Here is a 16,826-nt window from a genome sequence, read left to right as displayed (position 1 = left end):
CGCAGGCATTCCGCTGACATCGGATATATCGATAACACCTAGCATTGTGATAACTAAGAGAAAAGACAATAGCCAGACCCCTACCCATAAGATATGAGTCATAATGAGGAAATAAAAACCCCAGTTCTTTAGACAGTAAGTTCAGTTTGTAACCTGCAGTTAATAAAGCATACGAATGAGTTTTTGCACATTCTCCTATTTATAAAACTTCTTTCCTTTATTACGTGACAAAACCATCGCTATTTGCTAGCTGTTCGGCCTGATTCGACGGTGAAACGGGCGTGCATTACATTGGGCACGTAGAATGGAATGAAAGGAGCGCTTAAACGTCGAAATATCTCAAAGGGGAGGAAATAACGCCTAGTTTTCGTCAAAATCGACTGGATCGGAGCGTTTTGCTGGCTAGCTGGGATTGCTTCGACGCTTAAAACGGTGTGCATTACATTTGGCGTGTAAAATGGAGTGAAAAGAGCGCTTAAACGTCGAAATATCTCCAACGGGAAGGAAATGACGGCTACATTTCATCAAAATCGACGAAATCATCGCGATTTGCGTGCTGTTGGGCTTGTTTCGATGCTGAATCGGGGGTGCTTTACATTTGGCGTGTAAAATGGAGTGAAAAGAGCGCTTAAACGTCGAAATATCTCAAACGGCAAGGAAACGACCGATAGTTTTCGTCAAAATCGACTGGATCGGAGCGTTTTGCTGGCTAGCTGGAATTGCTTCGACACTTAAAAGGCTGTGCATTACATTTGGCGTGTAAGATGGAGAGAAAAGAGCGCTTAAACGTCGAAATATCTCAAACGGGAAGGAAATGACGGCTAGTTATCGTCAAGATCGACGAAATCATCGCGATTTACCTGCTGTTGGGCTTGTTTCGATGCTGAATCGGGGGTGCTTTACATTTGGCGTGTAAAATGGAGTGAAAAGAGCGCTTAAACGTCGAAATATCTCAAACGGCAAGGAAACGACCGATAGTTTTCGTCAAAATCGACTGGATCGGAGCGTTTTGCTGGCTAGCTGGAATTGCTTCGACACTTAAAAGGCTGTGCATTACATTTGGCGTGTAAGATGGAGAGAAAAGAGCGCTTAAACGTCGAAATATCTCAAACGGGAAGGAAATGACGGCTAGTTATCGTCAAGATCGACGAAATCATCGCGATTTACCTGCTGTTGGGCTTGTTTCGATGCTGAATCGGGGGTGCTTTACATTTGGCGTGTAAAATGGAGTGAAAAGAGCGCTTAAACGTCGAAATATCTCAAACGGTAAGGAAACGACCGCTAGTTTTCGACAAAATCGACTGGATCGGAGCGTTTTGCTGGCTAGCTGGGATTGCTTCGACGCTTGAAAGGGTGTGCATTACATTTGGCTTGTAAAATGGAGAGAAAAGAGCGCTTAAACGTCGAAATATCTCAAACGGGAAGGAAATAACGGTTAGATTTCATCAAAATCGACGAAATCATCGCGATTTGCGTGCTGTTGGGCTTGTTTCGACCCTGGAACGGGAGCGCATTACATTTGGCGTGTAGAATGGAGTGAAAAGATCGCTTAAACGTCGAAATATCTCAAACGGTAAGCAAACGACGGCTAGTTTTCGTCAAAATCGACTGGATCGGAGCGTTTTGCTGGCTAGCTGGGATTGCTTCGACGCTTAAAAGGGTGCGCATTACATTTGGCGTGTAAAATGGAGTGAAAAGAGCGCTCAAACGTCAAAATATCTCAAACGGGACGGAAATGACGGCTACTTTTCGTCAAAATCGACGAAATCGTCGCGTTTTGCGCTCTGTTGAGCTTGTTTCGACTCTGAAACGGACGAGCATTACATTTGGCGTGTAAAATGGAGTGAAAAGAGCGCTCAAACGTCGAAATATCTCAAACAGAAAGACAATTCGACAATTTAATCAAATCTCGTAATAACTTCATGAATAATTCAAAGGAAAAGAAAAAGGAATGGAACGATAGGAATACACACCTTTATAACAAACAGGAAGTATCAAGCAATTTAATATACAGCAAATATGGACATACAAAACCACAATAAACAAAATATATCTTATATACAACTAGATATAAAATATATAAAACACCTAGGCATATTAACACACTTCAATAAACCAGGCACTATTGTCAGAATCCACACACGAAACGTCAAGATTAAAGTAAAAGGGATTCCACGAACAATACACTCGAACAAGTTAAAACTAACACAATCGAAACAGACCACAAGAACGATTTCAAGAGACAACGGAGTGCGGTAGTATATGGAACAACACTGCTTGTCGAATACTGCAGATAGTGGTAACCTAAAGGGAAAAAGGAAAATTACTATGCGTGCTCTAACTATTACTTAAATATAAAATGTGTAATTCAATAAAATAATTACAAAACAGTGGAAGTGGAAAATACCTCGTGAACAATTACTCATCGTAGAAGGAAGTGTATGTGCGAAGACAGGTTATGTGTCCATATCCGTAGAACATAATCTACGACAGCCAGCTGAAACAAATGTAGGAATTAACTTTAATTGTTCCGATACAAAACATAATACTACTAAATGTTTATAACAATATTGTGCCTGAACCAAAGGAAGTGTGACACTGCTTATCGAATCATGCAGATAGTACAAACCTAAAAGGAAAAAGAAAATTATTATGTGCGTTCTAACCATTAATTATAAAATGTGTCATTCAATAAAATAATTACGAAACAGTGGAAGTGGAAAGTACCTCGTGAACAATTACTCATCGTAGAAGGAAGTGTATATGCGAAGACAGGTTATTTGTCCATATCCGTAGAACACAAGGTATGACAGCTAACTGAAACAAATGGAAGAATTAACTTCAATTGTTTCAATACAAAACATAATATTACTAAATGTCTATAACAATATTGTGCCTAAGGAAGTGTGACAGTGCTTATCGAATCATGCAGATAGTAGAAACGTAAAAGAAAAAGGAATATTATTATGTTCTAACCATCATTTAAATACACAATATGTTAATTCAATAAAATAATTAAAAGCAGTGAAAGTTAAAAGTACCTAGTGCACAATTAATCATAGTAGAAGAAAACGTACATGCAGGAATTTCGCAGAAACAAACTGTTGACCCACTCCGTAGAACATAGTATACGACTGTCAGCAGAAACGAATAAATAAACTAACCTCAATTGCCTTAATATATATGGAAGAAAATAATACTATTAAAAATTTATAATTATATTTCAATTAAACTAAACGAAGCACGATAACAATCAATAATTGATGCTCGACAACAAACTTACAGTTCGCTAATGGAAAATAAAACCGAAAAAATCAAGAAAGTTAGTGACATTATAACGAAATAACTCAGCGTTGACATAGCGGTCCTTAATAAGAAGAAATAAAATCAGTTAATAAGTGCAGGAAGAGTTAAGAAATAACTAAGATAGGTTAAGTGAGTAATTTACTACTCACGATAATTTACTACTCACATCGAAGAAGTTTATACAAGGGTCAACGCAGTGATGAGAAACCAACTACCAAATTGGAGTAAATGTGTACGAAGAATCGAAGTTGATATTACTGGAATGATCAAGAGGACGTGAGAAAATTGGAAAGTCAAAAATTAGTGACACTATAACAAACGATTCAACACCGACGTTATGGTCTTAGCAAACAAGAAAAGGTATCTTACAAGTTAACGAGGTTTGTATGCAACCAATCATCGTTAAAGGAAGTGTGCACGCAGGAACTCCAAGAGAATTGGCTACGGATCCAACTTTGCAAAACATAATATACGACGGTATGGAGATATCGAAGGTAATAAATACCGAGGTAACCAATCATAACCTAAAAAGGGGAAGAATGTTGTAAACCATCTTGGAATAGAAATTGATAATAATAAGAAGCTCGTTACTCACATCGGAAGATATACATTAAAGTCGACGCAGTTACAAGAAGCCTACTACCAAACTTAAGTGAATACTTATGGAATACTGAACCAGATACTATCGAAACAGTCAAGACAGCAACAAGAAACTGGAAAACCAAGAAAATATTCTGACATTATAACAAAACAATTCGATGTTAGCGAAGCGGTCTTAACAAACAAGATAGTGGACAGACTATTTTACTATACAGATATTTACAAATTATAGTGTTTTATATAATCTATATATATACTTACAATTCTAGGATAAGTAAAAGTAGTCTTGATAAGTGTTAGACATGTAACGAAGAACCAAAAGATACAAACGCGCACCATGTAACCATTCCAAGTAAAGGACTCAGCGATGAAGGATTAGAATTGTAGAACCTATAAACACTAAAGATTTTAACTAGCAATGTATAAGATTAGCTCCTAAATTCTATGTAAAGGCTGCAAATTACACGCACAAGCTAACGACAACTTCATAACAAAGAAACAGAAAATAGCCAATAATATAGGAATAGGTTATGAATTAATCAAAACTGATTAACTGAGTATCAACGACAAATGCGGTTAAGATAAAAAATTATTATATTGTACTAAGTTAATATAGCATAATTGTATTAAGTTTGGCGTAGAGAAATAAGGTTATGTTACGCAGTAGAACTGGTAATAACAAACTATGCACATATTACTATCAAATTAATTAAGCGAACACTCTATAAAAATAAACCACTCGAAACACAACAATAAAACAGTGCTATTGATAAATTATAAAAATTAACAATAACACAATCCACATGTTATTATATTAAAATAACACATAGTATACACATTATAATGATTACACAAACAATATTATTGTCATTTAAAAATTCTAACTGCGCTAAAATAGAGGAAAATAAGCGACGGACGAATAATTATTTCAGTATTAAACAAATTAAGGACGCGTCACTATACTTTTACTAGAGACATTCACGAGCGGCCATCTTGGACTGTTATGATAGCTCTTACAAGTGCGCATCGGAATACATGCAATAATTACGCACATTAAATAAATGCAAAATAATATTATTCCCACTGCAATTATACGTCAACTATTAAAATAAAGTCACAAATAATTAACGGATAAATAATAGATTTCACATTAATAAAATGTCACTATATACTACGAACATTTACAGGCGGCCATAATCAACACGTGCATATAGTAACCTTTATGCGTTACAAAATAAATCATATTTTCAGCGAAGGAATAAATATTTAATAAATGATAATAAAAATGGAAGATCGTAACAAAGAAAGAATAAATAATGATCAATACAACGTAACGCAAGAATATTAGAAATTAATAGAAACTAGCCGTGAGAAACAAACAATGAAATAATATATTAAACTTACTATTATAAAAAAAAAAAATGATATTTTATTAAAAGAAACAGGAAATAACGCATAAGAAGACTCGGCAAATACTAAGTTGCCACGCGCCTTGAACGATTCACTGGCATCAGCAAGGAAGTTACCAGATACATCGCAGATGCAACTTCAGCAAGGACAAGTTGGCACGCGCCTGTGTCACGTAAAGTTGGTACTTGGGTGGTAGTAAGAAGGCTGAGTCGTAACCCAACTACTTATTTTCCTTTATAAAACTTTATTATAAACACAAAATAACACCGAATCGGAGAATAGGGGTTGTATGAGTACAGCAACTAGAAGAGGAACAAGAACTGCCCGAGCTGGGTGAAGTCTCGGTTTATATACGTTTTGGTTTTAGGATGTTGATGGGCTAGGTGTAGGTTATAATGTGGAAAAGTGTCCGAAGGTCGGGGGTCCATATCCTATCTCTGATGTGGACTGAAGTGCGTCACAGCCTTGGTGTATGCTGTGATGATAAGGTGGTGATGTGTCCAAAAGTGTCCGAAGGTCGGTTGTCGATGTATTATCACTGATGTAGGTTGAGATGTGATTGATGTCACATACCCCCCTCTTTAGATTGATTTTGGTCCTCCAAAATCTTAGTGTTTCCTCAGTATGGAGCGATGGAATTGGACTCTGACTGGCTTGACTTGTACTTGTTCTTCTTCGTCGTGGTATATGCTTTTGCTATTTCAACCTGTGAAGGTTGTTGGCTGGTTAAGTTTCGACTACGATTAATAGGGATAATTTGCGAAGTTTGACGAAATGCCGCAGTATCACGTGTTGAATCTTTTGTAGACTTTCTAACAGCCTGTGATATAGAATGAGTTAGTGGTCTTTGAGTAATGGTTTTATACTATCTTGTTGTTTCTTTATAGTTTGATTGTTATCCAGTTGTTCCTTTGATACTTGCATTTCTTTGTTTTGTTTAGCAACTTCTAAAGCCTTTTCAGCATCTACAACTGGTTCTTTTTCCATGCATGTTCTTCTTCTTCGACCAGTACAACTGTGCTTTCCTCTGTAGTTCGTGTTTTTGTGTCATTTAGTAAACTTTTCAATTCAATTTGCACAGTATCTGGAGCTTTGGATACCGACTGACTATCATCTTCTGCATTTTCAACACCCCAATCATCAAAGATATCCTGAATTGCACTTCTTTTGTTAGTTATGCGCACTTTATCTGCTTCACTTATAGATTTATTCCTTCCTTCTGTATTAGCAACATGTATAAGTACGACAATTTTATTATGAATAATTTTCTTTTCTACATTAATTTTATGTGAACTATCAAAAGATCAATCTTGCCATTTCCATTTGTTGTTTCTTGTTATTCTTTTCTTTAATATCAATGTCATCTGCAGTTTCTAGATCACTAATTGCTCCTGAGATAATAGGAGTTATAAAATCGTTTCTTGTCTTTGTATGATTTAATACGTCATAATTGTCTTTCTGGCTACAATTTTCAGAAACTTCTTAAGCAACAATTTCTGTTGACATTACTTCTATAATTGTTCCATCACATTCTCATGCATAATTTACCAAATTAAATTCTTCATTTGCAATTTCAGCGTTCTTCGTTCCTTTTTGTTCTGCAGAAACATTTTTTTCTTCATTGGAATTTACAACAGCATCCTTTTCATGTACAGTTAAAATAATATTTTCTTCTGTACTTTCATTCATATCATTAATATAATAGTTTCTACAGTCAGTACCATTACTTCTGAACTACTATCAACTAGTTTAGACAAATCTGTGTCTGTATCCGTGACATGCAATGTTTGGGCTTTATCATCAAAAGTTTCACCAAGTGTTTTAATTAATGCTTGACACTGAGCATTAGTAACACTAACTGTATCTATATTTAACACTGTGCAAACGTTGTGTTTCTCAATGTTTTGTTCACCCTCATTTGTATTAAATATTTCAACATCGTTCGTACTTTCTTTATCTAAAGATGTGTCACCTGCATATCTTGAATGATCTCCAATCTCAGTTGTATTCTCTGCTTGCTCTTCTTGAAATTTCTCTTTTTTTTTAATGGATTTCTTGATAATCTTTTAGAAGTTGCTCGTTATATTTGGAAAGCTTTCTCACTTCGTCTTCAGCTGTTTCCTAACGGGATTTTTCTTCTTCAAGTTTTTCTGTAATCATTTTTTCTAAACTTCTCCATTTATTCTGTTCTTCTTCGAGTAATTTATTACGTTTCGGTATCTGGCTATCTTTTCCTTTAAAACATTTAATTTTATCAGAGAGTTCTCCTATTTTCAAACTTGCTTCATTTAAGGTAACTTTATGAATTTCCGATTGATGCTTTAACATTTGATGTAAGTCTTCTATTGCTGTTTCACGTTCTTTCAACTGTTCATTAAATTCGTTGTTTAGCATATCCACTCGAGAAATTTCGAGTTCTTGAGCATCGTTTCTTCTTTTAGAAATTTGGTTTATTTTCTCTCGCCTACTGCTACATGTTGCTGTCATTTTATCAACTTCTTTCTTCTTTTTTTTTCTTTTTTTTTTGAACTTAAAATCTTGATTTAAGGTTTGTGTTTCACTATATGATTTATTATTATTAACTAGTTCAACATTATTTTCAGTAGATTTTTTTTCGCGTGATTTTTATACTTATTTAAATAGTTTAACATGAGCAAATGCATCGTACGTCAGATATACCATTTTTAATAAATTGTCGCCTTTACAACTCGAGTTACCTCTGAACGAGTCGCATGATTGATCAATAAGCCATGAGTAATTATGCAAATTCAGTTTTTTTTCATCTATCTATCTGAATATTATAACAAAGACTTTACATTGAATATTTTATTAAAATTGTAAGTTTTTCATAAACGCTTCAAAATCCACAGTCTATTGATCAACTCCTCTATTCTTTCTCTTTCTCCTCACTAAAATAGATAAATTCCTAATGTAGTTTGTGGATAATATTTTTTTTTTTTTTCTAAAGCAAATCACATTTATCATCTGATATATTTTTTGAAATAATTTCTGTCTGTACATTTCCTTCTTTTCCCTTACTCCTCTTTCTCTTTCTAATGAATTCTTTTTATTCCGTAAAATAGTTTTTGTATATTCAATTTTGTTAAGTGCAATCCTTATTTCTGATAACTTACTTTTATTAGATAATTCTTGTGAATCTTCTACTACATCTTCCATATCATTTTGATATTTGATCATTTTGCGGCTTCTACCTTCAGTAAATTTGATATCTTGAACCGTATCATTGATTTCAATAGCTCTTTCGGTATCAAGTAAATCGCACTTATTATTTAATATACCTTTTGAATCGACTTCTGTCTCTGCAGTTTCTTCTTTTGTATCTTCTTCGAGTTTTCTTTGTTCTTCTAATCCACCCTTCCCATTTTGTAGGATCTTCCTTGTATCTTCATCTTTTTTAACTTCGACTTTATCCAATCTCCTAGGTCTGCCTCTATGTTTCGCTTCATCAGTTGCTATTACACCCGTTACTGCATTATCATTTTCTACAGATTTATACCTATCGCTATCACTAGCTGTGTTCGTTAAAAGAACTTCCCTTCGTTGACGAGTATCAGTTGTTTCGTTTTCACTATCTGAAATTGATTTTTGTTTAACACCTCTTTTTTCTTCTTTGGCAAATTTATTTTCTACATTTTCCGATGCCTTTTGTTTATTAATTATTTCAGACTTGTCTTCGATTAATTTCGTCTTTAAAGCGCTTCGCAAAATTTTATTTGTGTTTGATTGTCTGGTTTGACTATAAACAATTTCTTCAAATTTTGGCGAAGTAGCAGGCTTTGCAGCAACATTATAACGACTGCTCCGTTTACTACTAACATAGATGGAGATGGATTCTTGTCATCTTTATTCTCTAAAGACTTCTCTTGTGTATTAGCATCTAAATTTCTCGACATAAGATCTGCTGAAGTTTTTGATTCTGTAGTGTCACACGCATTTTTCGCTGTCATCATTTGGTCTTCTTCTATAAGCAAATGTTCATTATTGTAAGCATTATCTCTTGCTTTTTGTATGGATTCTAATGATATATTTTGTTCAACGTTGTCTATTGATTTTGTATCATTTTCAGCAGTTGATTTACTAACTGCTTCTAATTCCTTCGTTTCAATTTGGTTTTCTTTATTTGTATCGCTGTCCAAAATATTTCTCATTGAAATATTATCCTTCTTGTTATGATCTTTTTCTGCTTCTCCTAAACTTTTACTTTTTTCGTCAAAACATTCTTGTAAATTTTGAGTATCTTGTGACGAAGATGGTGACAAATCATTATACAATACTGCAATATCTTCTTTCCTTCGTTTCACAGACTCTTTCTGGTATTCTGTTGAGCTATTGACATCAAACATTAAGTCTGTTTTAATGAAAATATAATCCTGTGAAGCGGTGTCAATTGATACTTTCTTTTCATAAGAATTTTCTACATTAGACTGCAATTCTTTTGAAAATTCTTTCAAAACCATTTCTTCATTTCCTACAGTAACGTCTGTTTTCTCCAAGCTTTTGTTCAAATTATTAGAAACTAAACTACCCTGATAACTCCGACTAGTCGCTGCTTTAATAGTCTCCTTTAACAGTTTTCTTAACTTGATTTCGTTCTGCTTCTGCATAGCGTCTAGTATGGCCCGAATACTTGGATCCACACCAGTAGCCATAGGGCTAACAGAAGATGTGTCTTCTGATTTTTTGCTCATAGTGGTTATTGTACTGTTGTTGGAGTCTGTACTAGCGAAGCTATTGCGACGAGTACGATAATATTTAATAGAATCCAGTTCTTTACCTGAATATTCTTCTTTTCGTGACCAGTTTCAGTTTTGGTGATGACCGTAGTCCGCTTTCCGTAGAAGTCGTTTTCACGCAAAGTGAGCTGATCTGCAGAGGTCCGCTGATCCCTCAATCTTCAATGATGCACGTATGCCGAAATGCGTAATTTCGTTTTCTTGAAGTTGATGGATCCTGGCACGGATTGCCAAAATGTCACGTAAAGTTGGTACTTGGGTGGTAGTAAGAAGGCTGAGTCGTAACCCAACTACTTATTTTCCTTTATAAAACTTTATTATAAACACAAGATAACACCGAACCGGAGAATAGGGGTTGTATGAGTACAGCAACTAGAAGAGGAACAAGAACTGCCCGAGTTGGGTGAAGTCTCGGTTTATATACGTTTTGGTTTTAGGATGTTGATGGGCTAGGTGTAGGTTATGATGTAGAAAAGTGTTCGAAGGTCGGGGGTCCATATCCTATCTCTGATGTGGACTGAGGTGCGTCACAGCCTTGATGTATGCTATGATGATAAGGTGGTGATGTGTCCAAAAGTGTCCGAAGGTCGGGTGTCGATGTATTATCACTGATGTAGGTTGAGATGTGATTGATGTCGCACCTGCCACGTTCCACTGGCATCAGTAAGGAAGTTCTGGGAAACATCGCAGACGCAACATTAGCAAAATACGAGCTACTACGATACCTACATTTTATCACGCACCTTGCATGTCCCTAATACCCAACGAAATATGAGAAATTAAGAAGACGAAACTTCAGCAGCATCTACGTGTCTCAAGGATATGAGAAATTAGGAATAGCGTAAATAAGATAATCAAGAAGACGAAACTTCAGCACAATCCGCGAAAGTAGACAGTTAGAAAATTCCTAATTTGTCACGTAGCAATGCTGTGATTCCCATAGAGATGATATAATTAGGATATTATAAATAAGCGGGAATAACATAGAGTAGAAGAGTCCTTATTCAAAATTCAGACCATTCACATCGTCACTCTGTCCGTCGAAATCGAATATTAGAAAAGTTAAATAGTTTCAAGAGTCTTCATCCAAAATTCCAATTGTTTACATCGTCACTCTGTCCGTCGAAATCGAATATTAAAAATGGTTTCAAAAAATCATTATTCGAATTAAGCATTCGTATTGCCACTTCATCTGCGGAATCAAAGTTAATTGTCAAAATTCGACACATCACCAAGCCATATATACCGCCGATCGACTTTACATCTAATCAAGGTAGGAAATTTGAAATTGTATATCCTCTTCTGTTTTAACTTGCAGTCGAACAAAGTTGTCTCTGAACAAAAGCACCCATAGTATCAAGCACACAATTTACGTAGATTTCATTCGAACGTCTTGAATTCACGATATGAAATTGAAATAAACGTTCTTGGTCAAGATTTAATAAATTGTCTGGAATAAAACAACTTTATCAAATTTCGATCTATTTCGTTTACAATTGTTCGCTGTATCAACCAGTGATTACGGTGTTTTCAACACAGAGAACATCTATGGTTTTTCTTTTTCCTCTTCCAATCGTTAGCAGATTGCTCATCCTTGGGCGAGGCCTACGAAGCCACACTGATTGTCCACAGTGAATCAAGTTGCCAATTAAAATAATCATTTTTCGCTTACGACTCCACTAGTTGCCAAGAACGACTTATATTTTCTAAATTGTTAAATCTAACTGATTATTCGCTGTGTTAAACCATGTGTTAACGGTGTTTTCAATTATCGAAAACACTTATCGATTTTCGCATTCCTCCTCCCATCGTTGGCAAATATCGCCCGTCTTTGGGCAAGGCTTGCGAAATCGCACAAGTCGCACACAGAGAGTGATATTCATTTCACCTTGATCATATCAGATGACAAAACAAGAAAGAATCGAAAAGATAAAAGTCACCTCAGCAAGAAGCGAACCGAACGTTGGTACAAACGATTAATTGCTGCAGAAGTTAAAAGGGAAGAAAAGAGGCGCAGAGAAGAGTTAGAATTAAATCACGAAGATTCTGTACCGAGTTTTTCGCCCTCGAGTTCACTTATTTCCGAACATTGCGAGACGCATTCCTTCTAATCTCGATCGCCATCGCCTACATCATACGATAGCGTTTGTCATAAACCGTATTATGTTAATCGCCCGAACGAGTAAAAATTAGCTTTCGCCATTAATCCTATCGACACAAATAAATCTTACCCTACTAAACATTTGTAAAACTTATCCGATTAGAAGCTCGAGTATTTACTATATCTACATATATATGTCGGGTTTACATTAGAATTAGGGTTAGGGGCGCGAAGCGAATCTTCGTTTGGATTACACGTCGTCGTTATGCAATAGAGAAGACATTGGCTAGTGTAAGCACGATTACCATAGAACCGGACAAGTAACCGTGGTAATTAGATACTCGAGAAACTAATGACAATGATCCTAGGTTCAATAACCAATCCGCGGAAAAAGGGACGGTAGTCGTATGCACTCGCAAAAATCTAAGTCGGATTCTGTGTTAATATTCGCTGACCGTAAGGCGTTAATCCTTTTTTTGTCGATGAGACCGCAAGAGAGAATGACTTTCCGTCCCGGTGATACCCCAGAGGAAAACTATGACGGGGTGTGTCTAGGGACACGAGATCATCGGATTCGTCGGGGACATCCTACGTTCGGAAAGTAAGGGAAATTGACGTTGCTGCTAATTGGCCAATCTCCATATCGGTAGTTAGAAAAGGATGCTAGCTGCCCTTGAGGGAGGGTTGCTAGTGAGAGACGTCGTTCGTGGAAAAATAGGTCTCTCCTGTCTTCCCGTAACTGGGACAAAGACTGTGTATCTGTTGAAGGATTTTAGGTAACTAGATATTAGTGTTTATGACGGTCCTCGGGCTAGCCGATCACGTACTGTGGAGACGCGTCGACATCTGGTAAACATCCTGCCCGGAGAATAGGATCTGCGTGTGGCAAGCTACGGGACAGAAACCGTTGCAATGTTTACTGTCACGTGTCGCTACAAATCTTTCTTTTAAGGAGAGCTATAGGGTTACTCAATGCCTTTGTTAGATGGAGAGTTCATCCCGTAACCGCGGCTACGTTCGGCGACTGACTGTCGCCTCGAGCCCAAGCTCATTGTCACAAGTCTCAAACAAATACAATTGGGTAGAATGACGGCAAATCGTTTAATTACAACTGTAGATTTTAATTACAATGTTTTTATGGATTTTCCCGAGGTTTCAGAGGGAAGGCACCGGTGTCCTCTTATCTCCGACATATATATAAAACACTATATTTTGTAAATATCTATATAGTAAAATAGTCCGTCCACTATCTTGGTCGCTAAGACCGCTTCGTTAACATCGAATTGTTTTGTTATAATGTCGGAATATTTCCTTGGTTTTCCAGTTTCTTGTTGCTGCCTTGACTGTTTCGGTAGTATCTGGTTCAGTATTCCATAAGTATTCACTTAAGTTTGGTAGTAGGCTTCTTGTAACTGCGTCGACTTTAATGTATATCTTCCGATGTGAGTAACGAGCTTCTTATTATTATCAATTTCTATTCCAAGATGGTTTACAACATTCTTCCCCTTTTTAGGTTATGATTGGTTACCTCGGTATTTATTACCTTCGATATCTCCATACCGTCGTATATTATGTTTTGCAAAGTTGGATCCGTAGCCAATTCTCGTGGAGTTCCTGCATGCACATTTCCTTTAAGGATGATTGGTTGCATACAAACCTCGTTAACTTGTAAGATACCTTTTCTTGTTTGCTAAGACCATAACGTCGGTGTTGAATCGTTTGTTATAATGTCACTAATTTTTAACTTTCCAATTTTCTCACGTCTTCTTGGTCATTCCAGTAGTATCGACTGCGATTCTTCGTACACATTTACTCCAATTTGGTAGTTGGTTTCTCATCACTGCGTTGACCCTTGTATAAACTTCTTCGATGTGAGTAGTAAATTATCGTGAGTAGTAAATTACTCACTTAACCTATCTTAGTTATTTCTTAACTCTTCCTGCACTTATTAACTGATTTTATTTCTTCTTATTAAGGACCGCTATGTCAACGCTGAGTTATTTCGTTATAATGTCACTAACTTTCTTGATTTTTTCGGTTTTATTTTCCATTAGCGAACTGTAAGTTTGTTGTCGAGCATCAATTATTGATTGTTATCGTGCTTCGTTTAGTTTAATTGAAATATAATTATAAATTTTTAATAGTATTATTTTCTTCCATATATATTAAGGCAATTGAGGTTAGTTTATTTATTCGTTTCTGCTGACAGTCGTATACTATGTTCTACGGAGTGGGTCAACAGTTTGTTTCTGCGAAATTCCTGCATGTACGTTTTCTTCTACTATGATTAATTGTGCACTAGGTACTTTTAACTTTCACTGCTTTTAATTATTTTATTGAATTAACATATTGTGTATTTAAATGATGGTTAGAACATAATAATATACCTTTTTCTTTTACGTTTCTACTATCTGCATGATTCGATAAGCACTGTCACACTTCCTTTGAGTTAGGCACAATATTGTTATAAACATTTAGTAATATTATGTTTTGTATTGAAACAATTGAAGTTAATTCTTCCATTTGTTTCAGTTGGCTGTCATACCTTGTGTTCTATGGATATGGACACATAACCTGACTTCGCATATACACTTCCTTCTACGATGAGTAATTGTTCACGAGGTACTTTCCACTTCCACTGTTTCGTAATTATTTTATTGAATGACACATTTTATAATTAATGGTTAGAACGCACATAATAATTTTCTTTTTCCTTTTAGGTTTGTACTATCTGCATGATTCGATAAGCAGTGTCACACTTCCTTTGGTTCAGGCACAATATTGTTATAAACATTTAGTAGTATTATGTTTTGTATCGGAACAATTAAAGTTAATTCCTACATTTGTTTCAGCTGGCTGTCGTAGATTATGTTCTACGGATATGGACACATAACCTGTCTTCGCACATACACTTCCTTCTACGATGAGTAATTGTTCACGAGGTATTTTCCACTTCCACTGTTTTGTAATTATTTTATTGAATTACACATTTTATATTTAAGTAATAGTTAGAGCACGCATAGTAATTTTCCTTTTTCCCTTTAGGTTACCACTATCTGCAGTATTCGACAAGCAGTGTTGTTCCATATACTACCGCACTCCGTTGTCTCTTGAAATCGTTCTTGTGGTCTGTTTCGATTGTGTTAGTTTTAACTTGTTCGAGTGTATTGTTCGTGGAATCCCTTTTACTTTAATCTTGACGTTTCGTGTGTGGATTCTGACAATAGTGCCTGGTTTATTGAAGTGTGTTAATATGCCTAGGTGTTTTATATATTTTATATCTAGTTGTATATAAGATATATTTTGTTTATTGTGGTTTTGTATGTCCATATTTGCTGTATATTAAATTGCTTGATATTTCCTGTTTGTTATAAGGGTGTGTATTCCTATCGTTCCATTCCTTTTTCCTTTCCTTTGAATTATTCATGAAGTTATTACGAGATTTGATTAAATTGTCGAATTGTAGGTTATCCTGATTGAATATAGTATTATGTCGTGATTTATTAATTAATTTGCGAGTCACTTTTGGTTAATTGGTTCTTCATAGTTTATCCTTAGTCGAATTATGAAATTATAGGTTATGTTGTACTCTTTATATTTACTATTTCGTTAGAGTACCTATTTTAACTTTATTATCTCTTATTTGCCCTCGTATGCTAATTCTCTATATATGACTACATTTAATTAAACTTTTATTTAAACAATTTCCATTTTCGTTGTATCGTGTGTTCGTTTTGGATATTCGAATTGTCGCTCGCGTTATTTGTATATTGCGTTTTTCCGTTTTTCGGTACGGCACGTGCGTAGCGCGGGACGTGACACCCCCCCTCTCGGGGTTCAAATTTCCGAAGGAAATTTGACTGATCGCATCCCTGAGCTCGTTCGGAGCGGATGTAGTGACTGTTGGTAGTTGCTTTACTATAATGGTCGGTGTGATTGATATTCCTTGTAATCCTGATAATATCGAATTCATCAATCGTTGGAACGTGTTGGTGCGTTTTTCAATATATTTGTTCCCTCCAGCGTCTCGCCAGGAAGATGAAATCTGTCTTGATTTTTCTGTATTAGTGCTTCAACGTTTCTTCTTTCTTCTATGTTTAAATGTTCCAGTCGCAACAATTCCATTATTTTGTCGAACCTTGTTTCTTTAGATACTGAAATATTGTTGCACGTAGTATGAGAGAGCGAAGTGGGAATTATAAATTCTATAATTACTATTGTAGGTATGGTAAATTCGTAATCCCTCAATGTGGTATTAATTACTTTTAGATAACCCCGTCTCTTATGGTTTCTCACAACCGCGTTTCCGAAATAGACTCCCTTAATCTGTTCAATTTTGGGAATAAATCCCTCGTTTGCCTCCGGATTTGCAATATTTATTGTACGTGGTACCGAACTTCGTTTCAGCACAATTATTGTATCGAACGGGATGTAAATACTTCCCCATTTAATATGTTTTTGCTCGTAATGCAGACGAGCTTTGCATCCTGCAAAAATTCGGATCCTAAGATTCCGTTTTGATCGATCAGCAATGATTCATCAACTACATGAAAAGTAACTGAATGGCCCGCAACCTGTATTATTGTCTGCCCTAGGGTGACCAGATTCTTTGCCGAAATTCCTCGAAATTCAATTGATTCTTGCTCGTTGATGGT

At 35.8% G+C, this 16,826-nt stretch overlaps 2 long non-coding RNA genes and 1 pseudogene across 6 annotated transcripts; 1 reads left to right on the top strand and 2 right to left on the bottom strand.

The window, feature by feature from the left end:
• Window positions 1-1,978: 1,978 nt before the first annotated feature.
• LOC117215689 lies at window positions 1,979-5,053 on the bottom strand. 3 transcript variants are annotated; one of them, XR_004489184.1, is made up of 7 exons: window positions 4,792-5,053; window positions 4,168-4,296; window positions 3,902-4,019; window positions 3,676-3,830; window positions 2,728-3,563; window positions 2,408-2,497; window positions 1,979-2,304 (listed from the first exon to the last, which is right to left on the bottom strand). It is a non-coding gene; the product is annotated as an uncharacterized LOC117215689 (long non-coding RNA). The 3 variants fall into 3 exon arrangements; XR_004489182.1 differs by having other exon boundaries at window positions 3,676-4,019; XR_004489183.1 differs by having other exon boundaries at window positions 3,676-4,019; window positions 4,870-5,053.
• A 4,245-nt stretch (window positions 5,054-9,298) lies between these two features.
• On the bottom strand, window positions 9,299-10,343 carry LOC117215688 (annotated as a pseudogene).
• A 3,011-nt stretch (window positions 10,344-13,354) lies between these two features.
• Window positions 13,355-15,542, top strand: LOC117215691. 3 transcript variants are annotated; one of them, XR_004489188.1, is made up of 5 exons: window positions 13,355-13,613; window positions 13,685-14,437; window positions 14,704-14,793; window positions 15,024-15,113; window positions 15,217-15,542. It is a non-coding gene; the product is annotated as an uncharacterized LOC117215691 (long non-coding RNA). The 3 variants fall into 3 exon arrangements; XR_004489187.1 differs by having other exon boundaries at window positions 13,380-14,042; XR_004489186.1 differs by having other exon boundaries at window positions 13,380-14,437.
• The last annotated feature ends 1,284 nt before the right edge of the window (window positions 15,543-16,826 follow it).

This window comes from Bombus bifarius, unplaced genomic scaffold (assembly GCF_011952205.1).
Source record: "Bombus bifarius isolate JDL3187 unplaced genomic scaffold, Bbif_JDL3187 scf7180000009770, whole genome shotgun sequence".
In the NCBI taxonomy this organism is placed as follows: Eukaryota; Metazoa; Arthropoda; class Insecta; order Hymenoptera; family Apidae; genus Bombus; species Bombus bifarius.
The sequence above is the reverse complement of the archived record's forward strand: the minus strand, read 5'-3'. Positions and strand labels throughout refer to the sequence as shown.